General features: G+C 37.1%; 1 long non-coding RNA gene across 1 annotated transcript; it reads right to left on the minus strand.

Annotated features, from left to right (window-relative positions):
• Positions 1-7232: 7232 nt before the first annotated feature.
• On the minus strand, positions 7233-11002 carry LOC149919908 (uncharacterized). The gene is made up of 3 exons (XR_016463753.1): positions 10929-11002; positions 9168-9261; positions 7233-7317 (listed from the first exon to the last, which is right to left on the minus strand). It is a non-coding gene; the product is annotated as an uncharacterized LOC149919908 (long non-coding RNA).
• Positions 11003-12991: the final 1989 nt, after the last annotated feature.

The raw sequence follows: 12991 nt of genomic DNA on the forward strand, positions 1-12991 counted from the left end.
TTTCAGCAGTCTTGGGAATCTGGAGAGGTCTCAGTAGATTGGAAGCTAACAAACATTGTCCTCATATTCACTGTTCACAGTCAACATAATTTCACTAGGGAAAAGCCCTTTTATGACAAGGTTTTCCACCAACCTGACCAAGCAAAGCAAGTATGTTGATGTAATCTTCCTAAATTTCAGCAAAGCTTTGAATACTGCTTCTTACAGTGTCTTTCTGGACAAGATGTTCAGCATACAGATAGACAAAAACAAATGCGTTGAGTGAGCGATTGTCTGGCAGGTCAGCTTCAAAGGGTTGTAGTAAATGAAGTTACATCAGGCTGGTGGCCAGTCAGTGCTGAGGCTCTGCAGGGCTCCATTCTATGTCCAGATCTCTTGAATTTTTTCATTAATGACAGGACTTGAGTACACACTAATTAAGTTTGTGAGCAATACTAAACTGGGGGGACATCCTTGAGTGTAGAGAGGCCTTGCAGAGAGATCTTGACAAATTAAAGGGCAGGGCAATCGCCCGCTGTATGAAGTTCAACAAAACTAAGTGTCAAATTCTGCACCTGGATTGCAGTAATCAAATGTATATGTTCAGGCTGTGGGATGAGAGGCTACAGAGCAGCTGCTTGGAAAGATATCTGGAGGTTTGGTCAACAGCAAGTTGAATCTGAGTCAGCAGTGTGCCCTGGCAGCCCAAAGGGCCAACCATACCCTGGGGTGCATCAGGCCCAGCACTGCCAGCCAGGCATGGGAAGGGACTGTCCTGCTCTACTCTGTGCTGTTGAGCACTACGTGCAGCTTTGGGTGCTGCAATATAAGAAGGACATAAAACTATTAGAGAGCATCCGAAGGAGGGCTGTGAAGATGCGGAAGAGCCTGGAGGGCAAGATGCATGAGGACAGGCTGAGGTCCCTTGGCTGGTTCAGTGCAGAGCAGAGGAGCTGATGGAGGCCTGATGGCGGCTGCAGCTCCTCACGGGGAGCGGAGGGGCAGCGCTGAGCTCTGCCCTATGTGACAGATACAGGGCCCGAGGGAACGGCATGGAGCTGTGTCAGGGAGGGGAAGCTGGGGTTAGGGACAGGTGCTGCACCAGAGGGCGGTGGTCACGGCCCAGAGCTGCTGGAGTTCGAGGAGTGTTTGGCCAATGCACTCAGATATAGGTTTGAATTTTGGGTGGTCCTGTGTGTCTCCTTTCTCCTCTAAGAAATCCTACGGACAGAAAATCACTGCCATGTATTTTTTATACAACACAGATTTTGCTTCACCTTCTTCATTCTTTTATATTTTCCTTTTCCATTTTCTTTCCTTCTCAGAGATATGGGATTTTTAAATGCCTCCGAAACAGAAATGCTTCTCAAGCCAAGAAATACACCTCATGCAAAAAGCAGAATCAAACTGTGAAGGAAAACATTCTAAAAGTGACCTTGTCCCATGCTGCTGAGTAGATGAGAAGTTTAGAGAATGAAGGCACATTTTAAGCATTTCGAGTGAATTTAAAATCCCAATCACCGAACTATAAAATCTTTGCATATGTTATATGCAGTAGATACAGAGAAATTTTTTAAAAGCCCGTGGGACCATTTATACAAGTAAAGCAAATCATGACTGTACTCTGCAGAACTGGGATATAAACCTTCTCTTTCATTTCATATCAGCCCACACGTTCTGAGGGCTCATTGTATTCTCTTGCTTTCATATTCAGATGTGCTTAAATGTGATGCATTTGATATTTACAGACTAAACCAAGATTTTATCCCAAGCCCTTTTTTCAGTGGCATATAGCATTCTTGAGCCTCACTCAAATCATGCATGCAAAGTCTTAGCCAAGCTGTTTTGACAGTTTTCTCTAATACATTCTAATTAGAATTTGTGGGGTCTTTCTTGTTTGCTTGTTTGTTTGTTTTGTGAGAAAGAAGCTGTAGAAGAATTATACTAGGCCTGACTTGTACCTGCAACTGAAATTTAGTTTATTCAGTATTCAATATGCAGCAATAAGGATTATAGGTATACCTATGCCTTCTGACTTTCTATGTCAAGTTGCATTAAAGTTGAATCTGTGCATGTCAGGCTTGTTGACTATAAATATATATATATAATTTTAAGCAGTGATCATGGTTACTTCACATATAAGCCATCCTCCTATTTGTTTGTTTGTTTGTTTGTTTGTTTAAATCTCAGTCTGTCATTTATCTGAAATATTTTAAAAGCAATTTTAAAGAGCACTGAGGTTTTTCAGATCAGATGTTATACATGGCATGGAATTGATAATGCTCAGGAGAATCATGGGAAGTACTCTGTGAAGGGGGGAAAAAACCTGCCTGAATGCCTTCAGCTTGATAAATAAAGAGGAAGGGGCTATATCTGAGGCTTCATTTTGGGAGAAATTGTAGCCTTGTTCTCTTTAGGAAAAGAGCAGAAGTAGCAGATTCCCAATATATTTTCTGGAAAGAAAGCAGGAAAAGCTTTTCTAGCTGCTTCCTCTCTTGACTATCTCTTTATGAGGATTTATTTTACTTTTGCAGGTATGCACTCAAAGAAAGATAAAATTTTTGAGACAAATTATCTTGTCTTTTTTATAAAAGCTGGGATTTTGATTAAACCTCAGTTTTTAACAAATATATATATATATATACCAGTGAAAATTGCAGGGTTTTTTTTTTTACTGTTCTGTCTTTTTAGCAAAACCTTTTTTCTGCTACAAATACCCATTGGGACTTTGAGTGTGTTTCTTTTCAGACAATGTATATCTAAAAATCAGTAATTATTATTTTATGTTTATTAGGACATGAAAACATGTACTAAGCAATGCGGTCATTTTTATCTGGAATTTTCCATTGTTTTATAATTCCAGATTCGCTTTCTGGAGTACCTTTATGTCACTAATGTTTCAACCAATGCTCATGCAGAAACCATAGATTTCTCAAAACCTTTGCATTCTTGCTACTTAAAATGCTTCTGAGGACAGAATCACTGCAGCAGCTGCAAACTGTGTCTGCTTTTGCAGGCACCTTCTGTTTTAGTGGCTCTGCAGATTTAAACCTGTAAGTGTATGAAATAGTCTGTGCTACTGTGAGATGGGCAGTAAAATAAAAACTTTCAGATTTTTTGTGGGCACAAGAACACTTTTGTAGAATGGATATAGACAAAATGGTTTGTGAGGAACAAATTCATATTGTCCCTGTGGTATCAGGAGAGAGAATTTTAAGGCAAAGTTGCTTCCAGCTAATCCCTGTTGATTTATCAGACTCAGTAATGTGTCTGAATGTTGAAGAATAGCAGAAATTGCCTAGTTACATCTGTGCCTGGGATTATTTTTAGATTAATGAGAGATGGGTTGAATTACTGAAACTGAATCTAGAATGGACTTTAACAAGCAAAGACAGTGGTGGCTTTCTTGGCCAGATTTTTTAATTTGGATTGTTACAGAACATATGTAAGCTCCATTATTAAGTTCCTAATTTACTTTCTCAAACACTGAAGAATCGGTATCTGGAGCTAAAAGCCACTCAGTGGTATAGAGCAGGTGCTGCTGTGGGTCAGGATATCCCTTCAGCCATTGCACCAGGGCATCTCAGGAGAGTCTGGCAGCACTCAAGAGACCTGAAGAAAGAAGCAGTATGCAATGAATGGCTTTGCTGCACCACTCCAGCCTCTTCCCTGAGCTATTTTGCCTTCTCTTAGGCAAGAACCTGGAAAGGCAGGGCTATGAGGGTGTGCAGTTTTTCATTCCTTATAGAGGAAACTTTGAAACCTCAAAAGGTTCCAAGAGGTTCATTGCTACAAATGCTTTGCATGGCACATTGTATTGGTCTGGAATGCCAGCTGCCCTGGCCAGGAAACAGGGCAATTCCACAATTCAAGTGCGACAAACTTTGAGGCATGAGAGAAAGAAAACATAACCCAGTGGTCACTGAGCATAAATTCTGATTGCAACGGAAAAATCAATTTTGAAGGCTTAGCCTCAGTTTTCTAAAACAGAAGGTACTTCAGAAGCAAAGACAAAACACGCTACTGCAGAAAAAATTGTGTAAAGCAATAAATACAAAAACTCATTTAAAAAATCTTTTCTATATTTTTCAGACCAATTTATGTTAAAATTGCTCCCCTCTCAGGAAAAAAAAAAAAAAAGTAATTTTTTTAATCTGTTTTTCAATCTATTATTTTCATTATGGTGATATCAGCAAATAAGCATTCACTGTGCTCCTTCTATATCTTTTTTTATTACTCAGCTTTTTTTTTTTTTATTATTACCCTCTCATATTAATCAGTGTAACAGGAAATATAAACATCTCTAAGTACTTCAGTACAGGGTTAATTCAGATCCTTCACTGACAGGTCGAACTAACCTGGCTGACAGCACAGTGGTGGGCTCATTGCTTTCTGCAGATTCTGTTGTGAAAATAGTCATTTGTAACAGAAGACAGAAAATCTTTCACCATTGCAACTTCTTGCTGATCACTGTGTGTGTGTGTGTGTGTGTGTGACCCCAGAGTAGCAGAGAAAGAATTATTGATCATTATGGAGATAGCTTATGGTGAGAAAGGATGACGTCTGTTACTGTGGGACATCGGGAAGCTTAATTTTCCAAATGCTAAAATAATTATTGCTGAACTGTTCATTTTTTATCTAGTCCTCAATGAAACTGAATTGCCTCTTCATCTGCCACATGGCATTGCAAGCCCAGTCTGTACAATTTGGAGGTTCTTTCTGGATGAACTGCAAAGTGTTTTCTCTCTTATGAATTAGATTTTATTCAGGCTTGTTATAATTGCCAGCAATTTGAATTCACTTCCTTACAGCTTATTTTGTGAAGAATAATCAATACAGCAAAATGATTTGTTTGTAGGACCCTAGCTATTCTGAAGGTTTATTCTTGCTTATGCTTCTGCATGCTGTGGCAAGAAGACACGAGATAGGCACAGTAAGATTTTTGAATGTAATGAAGTGTCAGCATCTCATTTAAGCTGGTTACATAGTAAAAGTGCATGTATTAGAAACATCAATATCTCATTTTTGTTTATAACATTAAAAACTTGATCACATTCTCTTCCTTCGGTTCATGGTCCTGTCTGTTGCTAAGAAACCCTTCCTCAGGTGGCTTTGAACCTTCTCAGCATTTTCATCTCTAGTTGTCGAGCCGTAGGATACTGCTGCTATGCTGCTGAAATTTATGTTCCTTGCTGAAAGTAATAAAACCGCTGTGCAGATAAGTAGCTACTTCATTGATCTTTCAAAGCATTATGCATTCATTTCTCTTTAACATTTCTCATCTCATTTTTTAAGTGTAGCACTTACAGTGCTAGATAGTGAAAAAGTGTATGCTCAAGACAAAGATATTCATGACATTTCAATTTGATTTGGTTCCTCACTTCCTGTGGCTTGGGCTTGGGCTTCTGTCGCAGGCGAATATACTTCTTCATATCCCTAAATGCTTGCCTTCCATTAAGCTATCTGCAACACATCTCCTTGCTATGGACAAAAATGTTTGATGCTTTTTTCTTCTTTTATTCAAGCTTCAAATACAGTATGTTTCAGGATTGTTGCAGGAAAAATGAAAAATAAAAAATATAAAAAGAGACCCTTAGATGTAAAGGCTTCTTTTAAATACTGTTTTATTGAATTTAAGTGCAACACATTCAAACTGGTAACTGTTGATTGACAGTCTCAGGAGCAGGCTATGCTGAATATTGCATTTTTAACTGCCTATGGAGTACTAAATAAATGTAACCTATATATACATAAAAATATATGCATTATGAGCATATGGAGTGTTTGATCAGAAAACAGCTCCATAGAGTCTATAATGACATCATCTCTTTAGTAAAATAAGTTTTAACATCTGATAAACATTGGAAGTTTGGCACATAGAAACTAGAAATAGCTCTGACTGAATATTTATGAATTGTCAAGTAAGAGTTTGTTTTTCAAATTAGTGAAGTCCGAATCAGTTCCAGAAGAAAGCAGTCATGGAGGAAAAGTTCTCTGCTAGGAAAAATTAAATCAGCCAGGAACTGGATGATAATTTGAGAGGAAAAATATATCTGACCATAATAGTATGAAGTTGCTTTTAGAAATGTTTGTGCTCTGAGTTTTTCCTTTTTCTTTCTTCATGATCCCAATAGGTGCATTTTTCTTTAGTGCTTTATATCTTAATATGGATATCAACATATCTGTGATGGAAGCATATACTCACCTAGCTCTATTTACACGAGAAGATTAGCAGCATGTATTTTGTATGTAGTAATACTGGATCATACTCTCAGCAGGTGGAAAGTGGTTCTTTTGGCTTCATTAGAGATGTGCTTGGTGCTGATTTAATCTGTTTCATTTCACTTGGGTTTTGAGCACTTCCAAAAACATACCAGTCTGAAAAATGTACCAGTCTGTGAATGAGTTTTCCAAGAGTACAAAGATATAAATGTATTTCTTAAAATAAAATTTCTTAATTTGCAAAAAGAATTTCATGACTGTAATCCCCAGTACTGTCTGTTCCTGCAAACTTTATTTATACAGCTTTGCTGTACACCGTGATAGTTCTTCATCTGAAAGGTTAAGGCAGTCTTTAAAATCTGCTTAGCTTGCCATACTGTATTTTTATTTTCAGGCAGCTAATGTCAATAAAGAAAAGAAATAAAAGTATAGAACAAATTTAGCTGTATTTTCTGTGATTTCAGGATATACAGTGAAAGTATCTATGGTTTTAAAATTAAATAATAGAAATACAATTCGGGGTAGTTCTTACATCTATATACATTAGTAGGAAAAGGTCAAAACATTATGAAATTTAGCAGTGAAAGCTTTTGTGTATTGCCTCTTCTGAGTGGAGACCAAAGACAGGACAAGGGTCTAGTTCTATCTTCTTTAGTCCCCTTATCAAGTATTTATATGCATGAATAACATCTCCCTGAGCTTTGCTTACTCCTGGTTGGACAGTCCTCACTCCTTTAGAAACTCCTGATATGGCAAACGCTTCAGTCCCTTAATCACTTTTGTGGCCCTTTGCTGGACTTGCTCCATCATTTCCATGTCTCTTATAACCAAGAACCCAGCACTAGAACCAGCACTCCACGGTGTCTCACCATAGCTAAGCAGAGAGGAAGAATCATCTTACTCTACCTGCTGTTGAGTCTTTCTCTTACACAGGCAAAGAGACTGTTGGCTACCTTTGCTCCAAAGACATATTGCTAGTTCATAGTCAATTTGGTACCCACCAGAACTCCTTTTCTGCAAAGCTGCTTCCAGCCAGTTCATGGAATCACAGAGTGGTTATGGTTGGAGGAACATCTGAAGTCATCTCGTCCTACTTCCCTGGTCAATTAGGGCCACCTGGAGCAAGAAGACTAGGACTGTGTCCAGTTGGTCCCAAGTATGTAGTTGTGTATGGGGTTAATCCTCCCCAAGACTTTACATTGTTTTTTGTTGAAACTGCATGATGCTCCCATTAGCTCATTCCTGCAGTCTGTTAAGGTTCCATTAAAGGGCAACACAACCTTCTGATCTATCAGGCACTCCTCCAGGTTTTGCATGACATGCATATTGTCTGAGGATGCATTCTGCCCCATTATCCAGGTCTTCAATGAAGACGTTAAAAAGTATTGGCGCAAGTGTCTACGCTTGGGATACACCTCCATGTCTGGCTTTCAACTGGACTTTTTGCCACTGATCACAGCCTCTTAAGTCTAACAGTTAAAACAGTTTTCAGTCCACATCACTGAGCAACTATCTATTTTTATACTTCATCATTTTGTCTTTTGTCAGAGTCAAAAGCCGTGTTAAAATCAAGGTAAACAACATCCACCATTCTCCACACACCCATCAAGCAAGTAATTTCATCATAGAAAGCTATCGGGTTGGCTGGGCATGATTACTTTCTCCTTCATAAATCCATTCCAACTGTTCCCAGTCATCTCCTTGACTTTCACATGTTTGGAAATAATTTCAAGGACTGTATTTCCTTTTACTTTCTCAGGCTGAAGCTTACCAGCCTGTAGTTCATCTGGCCCTTCTTGAAGATAAGGGTGAAATTTGCTTTTTTTTCAGACCTGAGGAACTTTCCTCAATTGCTGCAAACTTACATAGATTATTGAATGGCCTCCCGCTAACATCAGCCTTCAGCAGTCACAGGTGAATCCCAACCAGTCTTAGCAATTTATGTACATTCAGGTTGCTTAAATGTTCCCTAATATTCCCTAAGTCTTCCTTGCTCTTGACTTTTTCTCAGGTCTCAGGGATTTGGGATTTCTGAGGGCAAATCTTATCAGTAGATGCTAAGGTCAAAAAGGCATTCAATGCCTTGACCTTGGTAGTATGTAACTCTATCTAACAGTTTCAATGCAGAACAACAACAATAAAAAAAACTAGGAATTTTGCAAGGTAATACATCTGAATAACTTTTTTGTTTTGATAAACCTGCTGCCAAAAACAACAACAAAAAGTGCTGGAAAAGCCTTGTTAAATCACTTAGTCCATTCCTTGACCCCTGCCAGTGCAGGATTATTCCTCAGTACATTCTCCACTGTCTTGTCCAAGCACGAATGCACATGACTCAAGCAATGGGTTTCCATCACTTCTCTTGAGATGTATTTCTACAGTGTAATAGATCTTACTATTAAGAAGCTTTTCTAAATGTTTCTTCATTTAGTTTTAGTCATCAATCTTAACACGCCAGTGGTTCAGTTTAACCAGCACATCTTTCTCATTAGTTTTCCAGTTCTCAGTTTATACATGACCAGTACTCTCACTGAACGTAAGTGGCATATCTGGGCATTAAGATCTTTTTCTACTACTTTTACAAGACAGTTTATGCGGTTATTTTCATTGCAATGCTATGAGTTATGGTGAGTTAGTTCACTTTTTCTGATATACTACTTCATTTCCCTCCTGTTTCTGTACTTGTTTCATTTTACCTGAAAGGTACTAGTATCAGATTTCAGTTACAACAATGAGTATTTCTAATAAGCTCATTCAACTTATCTTTCATGCTGAAGTGCACTATTAGAACAATCCACACGATGTTCTGAAAGACTGAGAGAGGTTGCAAAATGCAGAAATAAGAACTATCATTAGAAATAAAATCTCATTTAATATTCTGTATTTCACAATTTCACATTTCAAGTGCTTTTAATTATTATCTGTTGCAGGAGATAAAAAGATTATGAATAAAAAATTATTCCTACCTCAATCTAGAATGTTCCTTCCTCCTACATTTCCATGTCTACTCATGGTGTGCAGTCATTGCCATCAGGGGACATATCTGTGGTCCTTCTCAGGCTTGAAGGAGTAGGAGGGATCGTATTAGTTTGTCAACATTTTGATTTTTGCTATAGCATTCTGCTATAAACATAGTCTCAGCTGAAGTGTCCAGACACATATTCCTTGAAGGACTGGTCAAGTGTTCTCAGAGAGCTGTATTTCCAGAGACCATTTGGATGTACCAAAATTGAACAAACTAGATTCAGGATTGAGCAGTCGGCTTTGCCTCTGCAGAGAAGCAGTAAGACTTAAACTTCCAGAAAGGTTTCGAATTCATCTGATAGAAACTATATTTATATGTCATCTTTTAATGAATCAGCCACTACCTTGATATCCACTGATAAGGTTTTCTAAGTCTATCCTGATTTGGGCTAGAAAATTGTTATTGACAATTAAAAAAACTAAAGGTGCTTAGGAACTTAGATTTTGAGGGTTGTTGTTTGTTTGTTTGTTTTTGCCATGGAAAGAACTTCTGAGAAATTTATTGTTGCTTTAGTGGGTCTTTTTATGTTCTTCTAAAGTGTAAAGTAATGAAATAGAGTGGATTGAACCAGCTTTAGGGATGATATTATACTTTTTTCATAAAACTTTTCACTAAGGACTAAACAAATCCCAGTCTTCAGTATTTTGCCATTAGCTGAGTGGTTGTCAGACAACCAAAGCAAGCATCACATTCCAAAACCAAAATATAATGGGTAGAAATTTGAGAAAGTGTCTCCAGTTAGTTGCTATTAATATTTACTTGTTTGGTGTAAAGTTCTATACTGAAAACAGAGTCTAACAAAGGAGAAAGAGTGGCATGCCACAACTCAATGAAATGCAAAAAAATAGCTCTTGAATTACAGTATTTGGGTGGAGAATGCAATCAATACAGTTTCACCTAAAATATTGCCATGTTATGATTGTGAACAAAGCTCAAAAGTCACTGAGAAGGAAAACCTGCTCAGTTATCTAATTTATGAACGACGCTGCGTAATCTATACAAACTATACTTTCTGTATACTGCATCTTCCTTTTGTTTGTGACTTCTGCCTGTCCTTTCATGTGTATTAAAGCCCCATTAACTTCATATATATTTCTTTCTATATTTCTTTCTTATGAGCTCCTATAAAGGGAAACAGCATGATCATGACTAGGAGACAATCTGCTAATAGAGAGTCTTGCTATTGAAATATGATACTCAGTCCGGAAAACATTAAAAGCCTATATTCTATTTCTTTCTCTCAGAAAAAAAAGAATATTTGTCATGTTCAGTAAGTTTCTGTCTATATGTTTATTCTTAGATATTTCAGCCAGGAAAGCTTCTGTATCCTTCAAGGTTTTTTCCATAACAGTGAACTTCAGATGTTCCTTCTTATTTTTATCCCATTCTAATTTACAAGTTCCTTTTGAAGTCCTCATTACTTCCTTTTCTCCTTCGTCATTCTGCTATTATGTACTTCTGTATTTTATTGCTATTTTTTTCTTTTTTTTATTCGTTTGTTTGTTTTTAATTCTTGTCACATCCTATTCCCATTTCCTATTTCTGCTTGGTTAATTGTGTAATGTGTAGGAGCACACATTTGAATCCATCTACAGTTATGACTGTGCTTTTCTAGGTTGAAACATAAAACTTACTTTCCATGTTTACAAGTTTACTACTGCCCCTCAGTACTAATTCTGATCTTTTATCTGGACCACCTTACCTGCAGAGAGACCTGTCAATCTCAGAAGGTCTTCCCAGAGGAACAAAGAGCTGTTCCTAAGGATACAGCTGCAGACTCAGAATCTCAGTGACTGGGGCAAAGTCCTTGTCTTTTGCTTAACTATATTAAACATTAAACACACATGCAGTGCTCTACAAGCGAAAGTGAAATGTTGCAAATTCTGAACCAGAACTTTTAATCACAGAGTTTAAAAGTGTTCACACAGAAATGTTAGATCACTTCCCACAGGAATTTAAATCTTCTTTACCCTTACTAGTTATAATAGATTTAGGAGAGAACAGAGTTAAACAGGTTATATCCATAGAAAAAAAGCAACAGCTCCAGTATTTGAAGTTACTCCATAGAGCACTTCTGCCAAACTTACTGAAGATTTACACTGTAAAAATTGCAAACAGGAAGGAATGCTAAAAACATCAGAACTTTCTCACAGACATCAATCTCAAAAGCAGCCACTGAAAAATGTGTCAAAATAAAGAATAGGTGTAAAAAGAGCAATCATGCTTTGACAAAGTACTTGACTAATCAAGTAAAAAATGGAAGCAATATCAATTGCTACATATTATTATGATATAGGTGATTTCTGTACTAATGGCCCAGAGAAGTTTCTATTTTTACATGCAAACTTTTAGAAAGATACAGAAAGGATAAGACTCACTACGTATGTATAATTGCCAAAAAGGAAAAAATATGTCCCTGGACTATTTGCAATCATGTCATGTGATTACCTAGGCTTGCATTTGCTTTGATAATACAGTCAGTGAATCTTTTTAAGTCTGCAGTTTACTCCAATGTCTCCATAGGCTTTCTTAACATTTGCAACTTCAATTAACCTTAGTGGCAGCAGATATGCCAACTCTTCTTGTGGGTTTGCACAGATTCATATCACTTTTCATCACCTGTAGGCAAGCAGAATTGGAGAATTACTATTACCAACTTCACAACCAACTAGCTATATATAGTATGTTACTCAAGTATGATCTATATTTTATTCTACCTATTAGTTATTCTGAATTATCCTGCCCACTCCTTTCCCCCACATTTCCCAAAGCACTCCTGTAAAAGCAGCAAGCTATTGGAACATGTATCTCTCAGAAACTTTAAAACAAATCATCTGAGTGTTATTAACGTATGAAGACATATGGCTTATGGGAAGGAAATTATCCTAGGATATAAATCCTGGTGAATGTAGTATTTTAAGGGAATTACGAATGACAAGAAATAACAGTATTTTCTCAGTTCAGTGAAAAACATTAATGATTTGGCTTCTGTCTCACTGTCTCTAGTTGGTTGGTTGGTTGGTTGGTTGGTTGGTTTTAATGCAAGAAAGCACAGGTTTACTTAATATTTGTGATTTTTAATTTTATTTTTCTCATCTAATTGAGTACCTCTCTTCAATCTTTGGAATACTTTATCTGGCACAGCTCCTTGTGACCCACCTCTGCCTTCATATATACAAGCATAAGTCCCAGTGAAGTCAATGGAGTTGCACTTGCATATTTGAGAAGAGGTTTGAGGCCTTTCACCTGAACACAACCAAGTTATGAATTATTTTTAAATTGTATTAGCAAAAAACTAGCATTTTTCCAGTGCTGTTTATTCTATTCATTCTGTATCAACAATTTCTTTTTTAATTTTATTTTTTAGGAAATGCTTACAGGTGAAGTCGCATCTCATATCTGATTAGCTGAATTGTAAATACAAAAGATATTGGCTTGGAATTAGGTAACAGGGACTAAAAGTGCCTTTAGGAATTTAATCAAATTTATGCTTTTGAATGTTGAAAGGAATTACAGTTTAAAATTTTTGATAGATGTAATAAATCAAATTAAATTTTCAAAGACCCCTTTGTTTAACATGAATTTTAACTATAGCACAAGCTATTTCTTCCTCTACCTATAAAAAATGTAAATTATTCATACCACCTGTATTCAGTGACCTACCAGTGAACTTCCCCAAACCAGAAATGATCTGCTGCAGCATAAATAATGAGTCCATTGCCAGCCTTTGTGCTCAAGTGTCTAAATGAATCTTTCAAAGCTGTA

This window comes from Phasianus colchicus, chromosome 1, assembly GCF_987193195.1.
Source record: "Phasianus colchicus chromosome 1, bPhaCol1.hap1.1, whole genome shotgun sequence".
In the NCBI taxonomy this organism is placed as follows: domain Eukaryota; kingdom Metazoa; phylum Chordata; class Aves; order Galliformes; family Phasianidae; genus Phasianus; species Phasianus colchicus.